Genomic DNA, 14,473 nt, shown 5'->3' with positions numbered 1-14,473 from the left:
TACTTTACGTAAAGAAGTACTAAGTACACAAAATACCTATACACACGACACACTACCTATGTATTTATTATATACCAATTACCATAGAACCCAAAAGCGTGTCATGTTATCAGAAAAAATAGTTCCCAAACATGAAGTATAATCTATAGTAGATTAGTAGTAGTAGTAGTAGCCTATATTAGTTTTAGATTCTGAACGAAGTGATGAATGTATTGATTTTACAATGATGTGTGTTTTTTTTTTTTTTTTTTTTTTTTTTTTGTGTCTGTCATCACGTTTTGGAGTAGTAATAATGCTTCGATTTTTGACTTCAGCCCTTCTTTGAATAGGAAAATTCATCTAGTTGGTACTTTGGGGGTCAAAAGTAAAAATTTCCAGTAGTTTTCAAAAGCGTCGGGAAAAACCATAAAAAAATTACGGAAAAACGGAAACTTTTACGCATAACCACTTTTTGACAAAATCGATTTTTTGATTTTGCTGTAACTCAAAAAAGAATCATTGTAAATACTTGAAATTTTCACCAAATGTTTATATTATGGTTATCTATTTACGATTAAATTTTCAAAATATTTAGAATTTTTTTAAGCTACTTATAGACAATTAAAATTTTTGACTTTTTTAAGTTTTTTTTCTTAAAATGCCGATAAAAAAAATTTGGCTGTCCAAAAAATCTTTAAAATTGAATACAAGGTTTATTATAAGTTGAACTTATCGTAGTAAAATAAAATCAAAAATCGTTGGTCACAATTTTTGTTTATAAGCATTTAAAGTTCAAATATTTACGAAATATATCAAAATCGCGAAAATTTGCAAAGAATCTTGAAGTTGAAAATTCATAAAATTTTTATGATTAAGGTTCAAAAATCCAATACAAGGTTATCCATAAATTGTCCTATAAGTAACTGTAAAAAAAAATTCCAGCGTCAATATAGAAAACATTTTATGAGCGTATGAAATTTAATTTTTTACGAAATCGCGTAAAGTGACGATATATTACAATTTAAATATAAGTAATAATTATATAATACATCCTACTAATTATCATTGACTGCAAATCATCTCTGTTCAGCACCGTTTTTCGCATACAATGATACCCGTCGACCGTCATTGCATTCAAATTTAACACATCCACACGACCAGTGACCTACTCTCCATCTCTACTATACAGCAGAGTGATACCCACTTGCCCACTTTTTTTCTTTAATTATACATTTGTACACGTACAAAATATGGTTATGTAGTCAAAACATATTTTATTTGATGTATCCGAAAACCGAAAGTTTTGTTCATTAGAGTTAAGACTTTAAGAGTATTGTATTTTAAGTCACATCATATATACGAGTATTATGTGTTTAATATTTGTAGATATGGTTAAATAAACATTGAACACCAAATAACGTGTCTTATACAAAGGAATTTGGTATTTTATTAAGATAATTTACGTGTATCATTAGTTCGAAATTCGTCGAGATTAATCGTAAATCGTTTAGACAATCTGTATATTTAACGTAGATATATTTACTATACTTAAATTTATCACAAATATTAAGGCGTCACACTCGTATGTGTTGTCTCTATCTTACAAGTACGTAACATAGTAAATTTACGCTCAGTAGATCACGTTTAGCTCTGCCAGTTTAAAAATTAGAGTGAATCGACCTATTATGAAACTTAATGGTAAGAAAATTATCTGTGTTTGTGTGTTGGTTTTTTACGATAGTTCAATTTTTTAATAAGTTATGCGTATATAACTTAGCGTAAATTAAAAATGCCCATAACTCACTTAAAAACTTAATAATCGTAAAAAAAACCAACATACAAACACAGATAATGTTCTTACCAACAAGTTTCATAATAGCCAATAGGCCGATTCACTCTAATTTTTAAACTAACGGAGCTAAATGTGATCTGCTGAGCATAAATTTGCTATGTTACGTACTTGTAAGACGGAGACAACACATGCGGGTATTGCTGCCTCTTAATAATTAGCATATATTATCGACCAGAGAACATGACACAAAACTAGTTTATAATACCTACATTAACGCCTAACTGGTAAGTGTAAATTAATAAGCACATTTGTTTGTAAATGTTTACATCACTTATTATATGGCTATACATAAATAATATGTTTTACAATGATAATATAGAGTGTCCCATGAGGATTTACCCATTGCAATATCTCCTGAAGTAATGGAGATATCATAATTCTGGTTTTTTTTAATAAAATTCAAGGAATAAATACTATAAATATTTAATGTTTTAATAAAAAAGTTTTAAAAAAAACAAATTTTTTTATTTGATTATTTAAAAAAAAATTGAAAATAGCCATTTTGTAGAGTTCATTTTTTTTAAAAAATATTGACTTTCCAACATTTTAAACATATAATATTTGTAGTTCTTGTCCCTGCGAATCTTATTAAAAAAACCAGAATTATGATATTTCCATTATTTCAGGATATATGTATTGCATTGGGTAAATCCTTACAGGACACCCTGTATATATATATATATATATAATGATACAATTTAATTATGTGTGAAATGATCTCTAATACTACCTAATACAAACAATATAAATACATTAGTATATTAATAATCATTACTTAATTAAAATTTAAAAATCACTAAAAATATAGATTAATAAAAATTAAAATATTAAAAAATTAAAAATTACAATTAAGAGTGTTAACTACTCATTTTTTTTCTTATACGTCTTGTAATTTCTACAGTAATTTTTCTTTTATAATAGGTATTTTATAAAATCAGAATATTGTTGTTTTAGCCAGATATTCTTGTTCATAAATTAAATTTATAAAATAGGTCATTTATAATTGTATGTTTTGGAATAGTTCAAAATTAATATACAGATATATAGATCAAAATTTTAGTTATAAAATCATGTAGTAAAACATAGGTAATATTTTGCTCTTTACAGTATGAAATAAACTTAAAATATTTGATTATTAAAATCCTTATTGACTATGGTGTGTGATTTATAAAAACTATTTATTACCAATAATAATGGAAAACTTTAAATTTGCTAAATACATTTTTTTTATCTCCTTGTCTACCTTGAGGTCCTTGCGTGTTTAAATATGTTGCTAATCTATCATGTACTGTAATTTTCATTGACATATATGTTTATGTTGTAAGCTTAGCATCAAAAAATTTAAAATTGTATACTAAATAAACAACAATTTATTATTATGTTTAATTTAATAGATCATTTATTTACAATTTACTAAAGATTTTAATTTGTGGACACCTGCATCAATTCCTTTCAACTCATCCATAGTTTCTATAGGCATGTTTTAACTAGACCAGATGAAACATCTATAGTCTGTCTAATAGAAACTAAATTGATTAAATTTGTGTTTAAATTCATCAAAATTTCTTGATTTTTTATCACATCAATCTTAATTGAGTATCTTTAATTCTTTTTGAAATGTAGAGATCTTATGTACAACTTCATTAAGAAATGAATATCGTCTTAATATGAAGGTGAATATATAGGTGTAAAATAAGAAAAATGTATACCATCCATCCATAGCAGCATAGTCAATATTATTATTTATTTATCGTTTGTGTCAAATTTATATTTATATTTTTATACTATGGTTGATGCTCAATATTACGGATAATATCTTAAATGCTTTAAAAAAAACATTAATGTATTTCAAACTTCAAACGTTCATCGGCTCATCGCCTGCTAGAGGAAGAATAATTCGTACCATTGTAGTTGTAATTATCTAACAAATCAAACAACGATTAAAACTATTGTACATACCTAATTATAGTGATTATTTATTTATTTATTATATAAAATTATATGTTTTATTATAAAAAACTAAAAGCAAGGTTATAGGCGTCATGAAATACCTACTTAAAAGTGTTTGCTTTCCATTATTTTATTTAAATATTCTTATTGACAATTAAAACATTACTTTATTTTTTATACATGCTAATATACAATATATATATTTATATTAATTGACATGACATAAATTTAAAATAAACAAAATAATGTAATAATTTTAAACCAAATATAAAATTAAAATAACAAATTTAACAACTAGAAAATCAATTTTGTTTTTATAAAATAATTAAAATTACTATTAAAATAACTTATATAAATATAAATATAGATATAAATTTTAATCGTTGACATTTAAAATAGAACCTATTAATTCATTCCATGTATAATATATTATGCATGTATAAATAGTCAATTTCTTAAATACAATTTTAATATTTTGTAGGAGTAGTTTCAAACATTCCTACTTAATTAATCAAATATTTTTAAACATGAGACTTACATAAGTAAATATAACTATTTCCAAACAGTAAACAAATATATTTATAAAATTTATTAAATATTCCAATTATAAAGACAATTTTTAATAAATAATTTGTTACAACAAGCACTAAAAATATATAAAATATAATATGTTGTTTTAATAATAAATATTTTATGTAAGCTAGGATTGGACACTCAAGACTAACTCATAAATTAAGCACCATATTATAACAATTAAACATATTTTTAAAGAATGCAGAGAGTTCAATAAATTCAGAGTGGAACTCTAAATAAGTAAGTCTCAATTTAATGAATTTGAAACTAAATCCAGAAAATGAAAACAATATCATAAAATTCTTCCAGCAAATAAAAGTATTTGATTTACTATAATTAAAGAATTTATAAATTTAATTGTTTTTATATTATCACTTTTACAATTTCATCATGACCTAGTTGTCAAAGTCAAAACTTAGTTTCCATAGCCAATTATATACTATATGTATATATACATATATTACTGAACTAATTAATGTGGTATCTTGAGCAGAGGACAATAAAACAGAACAAAGAGTAAAAAGTAAGAGTGGTTAGGGCTAGTGTAGGAGTGGTACTAATTGTAAACAAAATGTGAGAGGATAGGTCAAGTTGGTTATAATCTAAGCATGTTATGAAGAGAGGTGAATCGGTGGCAGTGAGAGTTGCTACTAGCTATATAAATTAACGTAGAAGGAATGAGAGAGAGGGGAACACTGATTTAGAGATGGATAAACAGAATCAAAAATCTTAATACAAACACATAAATTGCTGGTGTAAGTAAAGAAGAGGGTAGACAGAGCCCTATAGAAGTATAGGACAAAAGTGTTTAACACTATATAAATTAGAGAAAAGGACAAAGGAAAAAAGAACAAGAAGTGAAAAAAAACTTAAAAATAAAACCATTGAAATATTGTGAATTACACTTTTATGTTTAATTTGATTTTTTTTTCTAAATTCCAGTCCATTATGTAGAAAATGTATAGTTTTGTATATTAATACAAAATAAGACTATATGTAAAATAAAATGAAACATAATATTTGATTTTTTAGTTTGTTATTGCTGTTTAAAATATTTTACAATTTTTCAAATACTACTCTATTATTATTCCCTAGTATACATTGAAGTACATAGCCTGAAAATAATCATGAATAAATTACTACAAAAACCTTAATTTCATAAATAATACATTTTTATGTAATCAGAAAAATTAAATTCTACTGCTCTACTACTGATTATACTTAAAATAAATCAACAAAAATTTTAATTTTGTTATGTGAGTATGTGACTTTTATAATACTTTCAGTCTATTATTAATTGATACTACTATATTATTTTATAGTATTTATATTTTTAATTAATAATTTAAGGTAATATAATATAATATATATATAGTTATAATTTTAAAAATATATCCTACTTTGATTTATGTAGTAGCATTTTTCTTTTGAAACAATTGTATCTGGATAAATTTTATTATTTTTACCATTTAATCTACTGATGATACATTTTTGAATAATTTGTTACCTACTGTTTTTTAAAAATTTTAAAAATAATATTCTATATTTTTGTTCGTTATATATAATATAACTTAAAATCTCATCATCACATTTATAATTCTATAATACCTTTTTTTTCCCCTTTAGAAACCGGGAACGGGTGGGAACTGTTTAGCCGGAATTCTATAATACCTATATAGTTTAAGTTTAACACATCCAAGATGGTAACACTAAAAATGATACAGTATTACAATTGTGTTATTGAAAAACTGTATATTAAATTACTGTTTAATAAATTATTGATAATTTTTAATTTATTGTAATAAAACTTGAAAATCTTTAATGTTATGTAATTATATGTTAAATTAACAACTTAATATTATATAAATACATTAATACATACATATGTCATAGGTCATATGGAAAATTATTTTTTTTTCAAAAAGACTAGGCTCTTTGCATTGGGGTAGCCCGTTTGTGAACTACTTATTATTTTTCCAAATAGCCTGCTGTTTTTCAGGATCATTGCATACAGACTATCAGCAGTTAGACCTTTTAAGAACTACAATCATTTTATGATAAAAACCATTTTAATTATTTTATTTTTAGTGTTATTGATAATAACATAGTACAATATATATGTAACATAAATATAAAATGTAACATTATTATTCATTACTTATTAATTTTATACAGTTATTGACTATTGAAATATTGAATTACTAGTTTTATTATATATTACTAACAAAAATAATAATAAGTATTATTATTATTTGGACGGATATTGTGAGAAATGTGTCAAGTCAAAAATGCTGATTTTTTCAGGAGAAGAAAAAAACGTTTCTATTCATTATTTTTTGTTTTTAATTTGTTTAAAAAGGTATTTCTATCTCATAGACATATTAATTTTCAGATTTTCATTGAACTTTAAATCTTAAATCATTTTAATTTTTGTAAGTGACTTGACATTAATGACATAAACAATATCTGACTTGAAACCTTTTGCACATATTACTTAGCTGTAATAACACCCACTAATTTGGTTTTATAAAAGTCAGCGCTATCAGCGACAGCTATCATACTATGTTGATCAATACATACTATTTTTTTAAACTAGTTAGATAGGTACCTAGTATCTACTTGATTTATTAACAATTTTGAAAAGAACAGTTTTATAAAATATTACCTATGCAAGAAAATCAATAAATAAATCTATATTAAATTAAAATCTGTAACTATTTCAATATATTTTAGTAATGGAGGTATTATAATAATAGTATAATACCTCAAAAATTATTATAACTTACTATGTGTAAGGAATACTAAGTCAAGTATTGATGTTTTAAAATTCAAATATGATTATTAATTATGACAGAATTATAATATGCTGCAATATTATACCTACTCCAATAAAAGCGATGATAACAATATAAATCCCTATTAACCCTACTATAAGTATATTAATATTCACTTACTCTTACATAATCTATATTTTAATAATCACATTTTTCATGATTTGAAGTTTTATGAAAGAATGTGTTCAAATTTCTACAACAGGATGGCTTAGTACTTGCTGCGCTAGTAGAGATGACATCTTATAAAAGTTTATACAAAAATATAATTTTATATAATGGTAATTGAATGTAATAACATTTATAATAAATTTTGCACATCAATATAATATGCATAGGCGCAAATAGGGGGGCGCTTAGAGGGTATTGCACCCCCAATTGTAAAAGTAGCACCCTCAAATACTTTTTTTATAATATTACAATTAGTAGTTATTCAACGCTATGCCCGGAAAATGAAGAGCTCAAGCACCCTCAGTTGTTTTATTGAAATTGCGCCTATGATAATATGATAACAATCAAACAACTAGTCAAATAGTCAACAACTGTAGAAAATTAATAAGTAATAAGTAATGAATAATAATGTTACATTTTACAATGTTACATAATACATATTATATTGTACTGTGTTATTATCAATAACCCTAAAAATAAAATAATTAAAATAGTTTTTACCATAAAATGATTGTAATTCTTAAAAGGCCTAACTACTGTTAGTCTGTATGCAATGAGCCTGAAAAACAGCAAGTTGTTTAGAAAAATAATAAGTAGTTCGCAAACGGGCTACCCCATTGCAAAGAGCCTAGTTATTTTGCAAAAAAACTAATTTTCCATATGGCCTACGACACATATATTATATATTATACATACACTTATTAAGAGGGATTCTTAAGCTGTATATATTTTGCTGATAATTAAAGTGTGAATGCAGAAAAACTTAGTTAGGTAATAATAATCATTAATTATATTATTTTACTTTTAATATTATTATACATGACGTTTGATTTGGTAAAATAAAATTATAGTTTAATTAAATGCTTTATTCTCACTATTCAATACAATTGATTAATACTATATGTGTAATTAATTACATTTTAAAAATGAACATGATTATAATAATTTAAAAAGTTTGATTATTACTTCAGAAAAAGTTGTGGACCCGGTAAAAAATACATTAATATAATTTAATTATTTTATTGAATTCCATCATTGATTAAAATATCAAGTTTGAACCTAATTTGAAGATGAAAGTACCTGCAGCTATTAATTTTAGTATAAACATTTTTAATTTTTTAATTGTGCAACTAATATTATATTAAAATACTCTTTATTAAACTTTTAAAAAAAGGTATAATTCTAAATTATATTTAAAAAAATATCTAATTTTTAACTGATTGAAGTTAAATTTTTTCTAATTAACATGTAACTTTTAAAAGTTAAAATAAAGAAAAGTAAATTTTAATTTTAAGCTTAACTTAAATTTTTGAATTTTTCTATATTAACTTAAAGAATTAAAACTTGCTCAGCCTTTAAATTACTTTAATATTAGAATTTATTTTTGAAGATAGTAAACCATGTTGTTGTGACCCATTAAATGATTTCAAATTGCAATAGCAAATGTTCATCTTTGGCTGATGGTTTATTTTATTAATAGTGGCTTACAATTCATATTTTTAATTTATTATATTTGATGAAATATCATTACATTTTGGTAGTTAAAATATGTGTAAATTACAACAAATCATTAAAGCATATATCTGAAACTTAAAAGTATAAATTACAATAATAAGATTTAATTATCTAAGAACATATTGCATTTAACAGTAATTTTTGACAGAAAAGCTCATTGTTACTATGTTTTAAAGTGAGGCTTGCTATTAAAATTTTAAATTTAATAAAATGTATATACTTATAAGTTAGTACTTAGTAAATATAAAAGATAAATGGAAGGAAGCATAAGTTTATAATAAAAAATATTTTTTAAATTAGAATTGAACAAAATTAATTATGAAGTAGGTATTAATAATATACCATATCATTATAAGGCTTCTTAAATTTAATACAATAAGGAAATAAATTAGATTTCATAAGTTTATTACTGCATTCAAGAAATTCTTGGTATTGATTAACGACTTGTTCTAAATGTTTTTGATGTTGACTAATCATTTTCTTTAGGGACTTTATACAATTTTCAAAAGGAAAACAAGATGAATCATCAAAAGGGCCGACTTTTTTGTTGTTGTCATCAATATGATACTTCAATTTCTTTTTAAAAAACTAATTTATGATTTTATTTTTAAATGCAATAATTCATTAAACATAATTGGATAAAAAAATAAATCGTTAGAATATATTGCAATAATTTTTTTTTAAGTTAATTTAAAGTTATACCTAACCTAACCACGGGATATTATTGTATAGCATAAAAAGGGGAAAAAAGGTTACAACATTTTTTATGTGATTCAAATCGGTGTGTCAAGTCGGTTATAATAACATCTAATTATTAAATATAACATCCTTCTTAAAAGAATCCTGTACTATAAATAATTCATTAGGTTAGTCTCTGATCGAACTTCGTCATGAAAAACGTTCATTTTATTCTTTACCCTCCTTCCTTCCTTTGGAATATGTGGTATAATGTTCAAATTATTTACCACTAAAATCATTGCAATTTTAAGCCATTCATTTCATTTTTTAATTCTTTAATTAAATCAATCTAAATTTCAAGAGATGTACCTCTAGATTGAATAATAACTAAATAGGTACTTCGTTAATTTATAAAAAAAAGTAAAAATTAGCCATGCCTATGCATTAAAATAAAGATAATTAATTGTTTAAAACTATTGTTTCACTATAAATTTTACCTGGTACGTTAATTTCAGTTAAACTTTATTTAATGATTATAAAATACCATTAAGATGCTTAACAGTTAACAATGGTATGCCTAAAACACAGCAGCTCCATCGTAATTATAGACCAACATTTTCTATTTCAAAACCTAACAAAGATTGATGTACATTTTTTCACAAACAATAACAAGTAGGTATGATGTGTTTCACTATTTTCATGTATCTAATGGAAGCTTATTATCAGGGCTCGGTACTTATAGCACTTAAAATCATTAAAATAAGCGCTTAAAAGCATCATTATCAGCACTCATATAAGCATTTTAAAAAACTTAAATTTGAGCAAAAATATTTAATCAATTTTAACATGTTAAAGTAGTAACTAGACATAATTTGTAGCTGTGCTAAAAATAATATAATGAAAGATTACAAAAAATATTGAAACAAAATGGTTAGGAAAAGTTTCTAACTAAAAAATCAAAAAAAATCAATAAATCCTTATATTATAAAAAAAATCAAACTTCATTTTCGAGACATTTTGCCTTATTGTTTATAGATTTCTCGAGAGATTTTCTTAAAAAAAAAACTATACGCTAAAGTTAACACTTAAAAAAAAGTTAGTTAAAAAAGTAGTTTTTTATTATTTTTATCAAGGATACCGCAATATTAAAAAAATCAATTGTTTCCCGGTTTTTTTGGTATAACTTCCATAATAAAAAAGCGACGATTTTTTTAAACACATTCAAATTAAGTGCCTTAAAACACACATTTTGAAAAAAAAAAATTGAAAAACGAGCTTGGGTCGTAAATTAGATTTGTTCCGTATTTATTACCTGACTATTTGAAACTGCTGTTTTTCTTTTTCCATTTCTCGGATCCAGATTTTTGCTTATAAAATTATATTTTCGTGTTTTAATTATATTTCAAGTTGACAGACAGAATAACAAATTTCGGAGAGCGAAAATAATTAGGTGTCACGTAAATTATTGATTAGTGGTTGTGTTAAAAACTTAATAGCATGCTATAGTGTAATAAACTAATAACATATTAATATGATCGCAGATTGTTTGGATCATGTTCGTTGATAAAGTAATTATTAGGTATCTTATATATATTAATATGATAAAATTTCAGATATCTGAACGACAAATAACAATTTTGTATTTAACATGGTCATTTTATCAGAATAGGAATACCCACTTGCAAATAAAATATATATAAACTAATAATTATCTCATTTTCGAGCGACAAAAATAGCACCATTAGATATTCAAATTTAATTTCTATGACTACCTACCTAATTGTTCTTATCGTACCGGATTTTTATACTTTTATTAGATGAAATGCTCGCGCATTAGAATGTAACACAAAATGATGTAGTAAGAAATCAAATTATTTGTATAGGTACCAATGTTACGAAGATAATATGGCGATTGGAGTGCAACTATAATTATTATTCCAATTTAAATGAATAATATGCATATATTATTGTTTTATTTTAGGGACCTCCGCTGCCCGCGACTGGTTCTCGTTGACTCCACCACTCCTCTTTGTACTTTGTGGGAGCCCTGAACATCACTCATCATATTATGAGAATTAAAATTATTAATAATAATTGATTATAATCACTAAATAAGGAATATCGACCATTGAGTAATATAGTTGGAAGTCAATAAGTAGCAGTGGCCAAAGGAATAAATATTATAACGATGTTAGTTAAAACCACGACGATTGGTAACGTGTAACGTGTTTGAAAATACTACCACCCCTTATACTTTACCATATACTAATTCTAAAAAATTACTTTTATATTATAAAAGTATAAACTATAATAGGGAGTCTCATAAACAAAATAGAAAAAGGGATTAGAATCTCTGCTTATACGTCAATACATCATATTTCTCATATTCATAGAAAATGTACTGCTGTCTTGATGTTCGTGTATTGCTGGCTGCTGCTACGTGAGATATTTTACCAAGTATTTTCGGCTTGTTATCTTCCGACGGCCGAAACGCCCGAAATCGGCGAAACCGACGATATTATTTTTAGATTACCAACAAATAACATTAAAATATAAATAGTACCATCCACATAATGTAATAATATTATGTAGTTTTACATTATTAAGACTGAATAATTACTTAAATTAAATTTTATTTTGGTCTTTTAAAAATATACCCATATCGTTTTACAACTGTAATGTAACTTGTAAGCAATACTTACACTGCTTATATGAAAGCCCAGCCACTGCTGCAGTTACGGATCCAGGGGGGCCTAGGGGCTTCGCCCCCCCCAAACCTCTTCGGCATTATTTTTACTTACAATAAATATTGTGATAATTTAATAATTATAATTGATTAGGTACATAATATCTATTTTGGAAACCACTGGGAATGTTATTGCCGTTATTATATTGAAAACAAATAAAATTAACATTAAAATAAACAACATAAATATCATTATAATGTATATATGGCTTAGAAGTAATTTTTTTAGGGGCTTCCCCCCAAAAAAAAAAATTCAACTGGATCCGTCACTGAACTGCTGTACGATAATTTTAACAATTCCCAATGCTAATTATTTAAGAAAACTGGAGGGAAATATTGTTAAAAATCACATTTAGTACTAGAATTTTCATTCTTAATTGGTGTGACGTGTGAATAATGTGAATGACTCAATGACCAACTATTTACAGCAATTTCTTTGGCCTGTTTTGTTTAAAAATGACATATTTGATAAATCAATCTTGTTAATTAATTACCTACTTATATCGACTTATCGTTTTGTTCGTTTTGTAATTAGATGCCGTTTAAATCAATTTTTGTATTTAAGTACAGAATGTACTATTGGCCAAGTTATTAATCCTTTATTTTTAATAGACTGCAGTTTAGTTCAAATATAATACAAAAGTTCAAATATGCCATAACAGTTTCTTTAATCTCGACTAACATATTAAGTAGTACTAGTAAGTAGTAGTTAAACGTAGTACTTACCTTCCCTACTTAGTTTTTAATCTAACTAATGATGTGTTATATTTTTTATGAAAATTATTGTACTATTTGTACTATAATCGTTAAAAAATTTAAGATTTTATTGTTAGGTATTTAGAAAGTTGTTAATTTATTTTTCTATCGTCAAGATGTTTGATCGAAATATTTAACAAATAATTAGTATTTAAAATTAATGTTTTGAATATTTAAGTAATTTTTATACTGAACAATTATTCAAGTCCATGAAATATGCATTTTTATGTATGACAAAAAAAATCAAAAAATCACCAATATATTTTGACACCTAAAAATGTTTCTTTTTTAATGTATTGACGAAATTTAAAAATGTTACTTTGTAAATTAATGTACACTAATTATATTATTCATAATATTGTACTCTACTTCACTAAAAAGTATCGTTCTTAAAATAATTGTAAATAAATCTTTTAATTCGTTTTTTTTTTACATAAAGATTTGCATCAAAGTTTCCATCTAAATAAGAGATAAATTAAAAACAAATAAATATAATTAGGTAAAAGCTTAATGTAATAACATATGAATATATGTATAAAAAGGTACTAAAAAAAAATTTGAACATTTTTGGAGCGTGTATGTGCAAAACAACTAGTATTTTTATAAATGGTAACACCTATTATTAGCATATAATTAAAATTGGACTGACAAAAAAAAATACATACCATATTTAAACTATTTTTAATTGATTCTCCAATAATACTAATAATATCAAAATAACAATACAATATAATATATTTAGTTCTTTTAGTTTGATAAGAAAAGCTGTGTAAATGTTACATTACTTAAGAAATGAATTCCACATTCCAATTGTGCTCCAAAAGTAATTACCTAAATGAAAAAAAAGTTCTAATCCTACCTACTATCGTTATTCGTTTTGTACCTAATAACGATAGGTCGACCATCATAATATATTGGTATATTTATATATATATATATATATATTGGTATAGTGGTACTAGTGGTAGAATGGCCACTGTTGGGTAGTATTGCCGTATTGGACAATGGACAAAAGGACGTAACCGAGTTGGATCCGAGATAACATTTATGATAAAGATAAACAACTAATTGGGTCCCATTATAAAAACTGTACCACCAGACTCCTACGTAAGGCGATTGGCCTAGGATGGCAAGCTAAGAAGTATATAATAATAAACTGTCGTACAAGGAGCGGGTGACCAATATTATAATGAATAAACCAATTAATTTATATGCACATTTTAACATTTTTTACTACATATATACCTAATGATGTTTTTTTAAATTTTACACTATACATATACCTACTAATATTAACATTTTAACATTTTTTACTAAACTTAAAAAAAATATACATAGAACCGCAAAAAAATATTTTTAATCATACCTCAGTTCTATTTATAGATCACTGATAGTCTGTAAACATGAGAAGGGAAATGTTTT

The sequence above is a fragment of the Rhopalosiphum padi genome, chromosome 3 (genome assembly GCF_020882245.1).
Source record: "Rhopalosiphum padi isolate XX-2018 chromosome 3, ASM2088224v1, whole genome shotgun sequence".
Lineage (NCBI taxonomy): Eukaryota > Metazoa > Arthropoda > Insecta > Hemiptera > Aphididae > Rhopalosiphum > Rhopalosiphum padi.
This window is presented reverse-complemented; position numbering follows the sequence as displayed.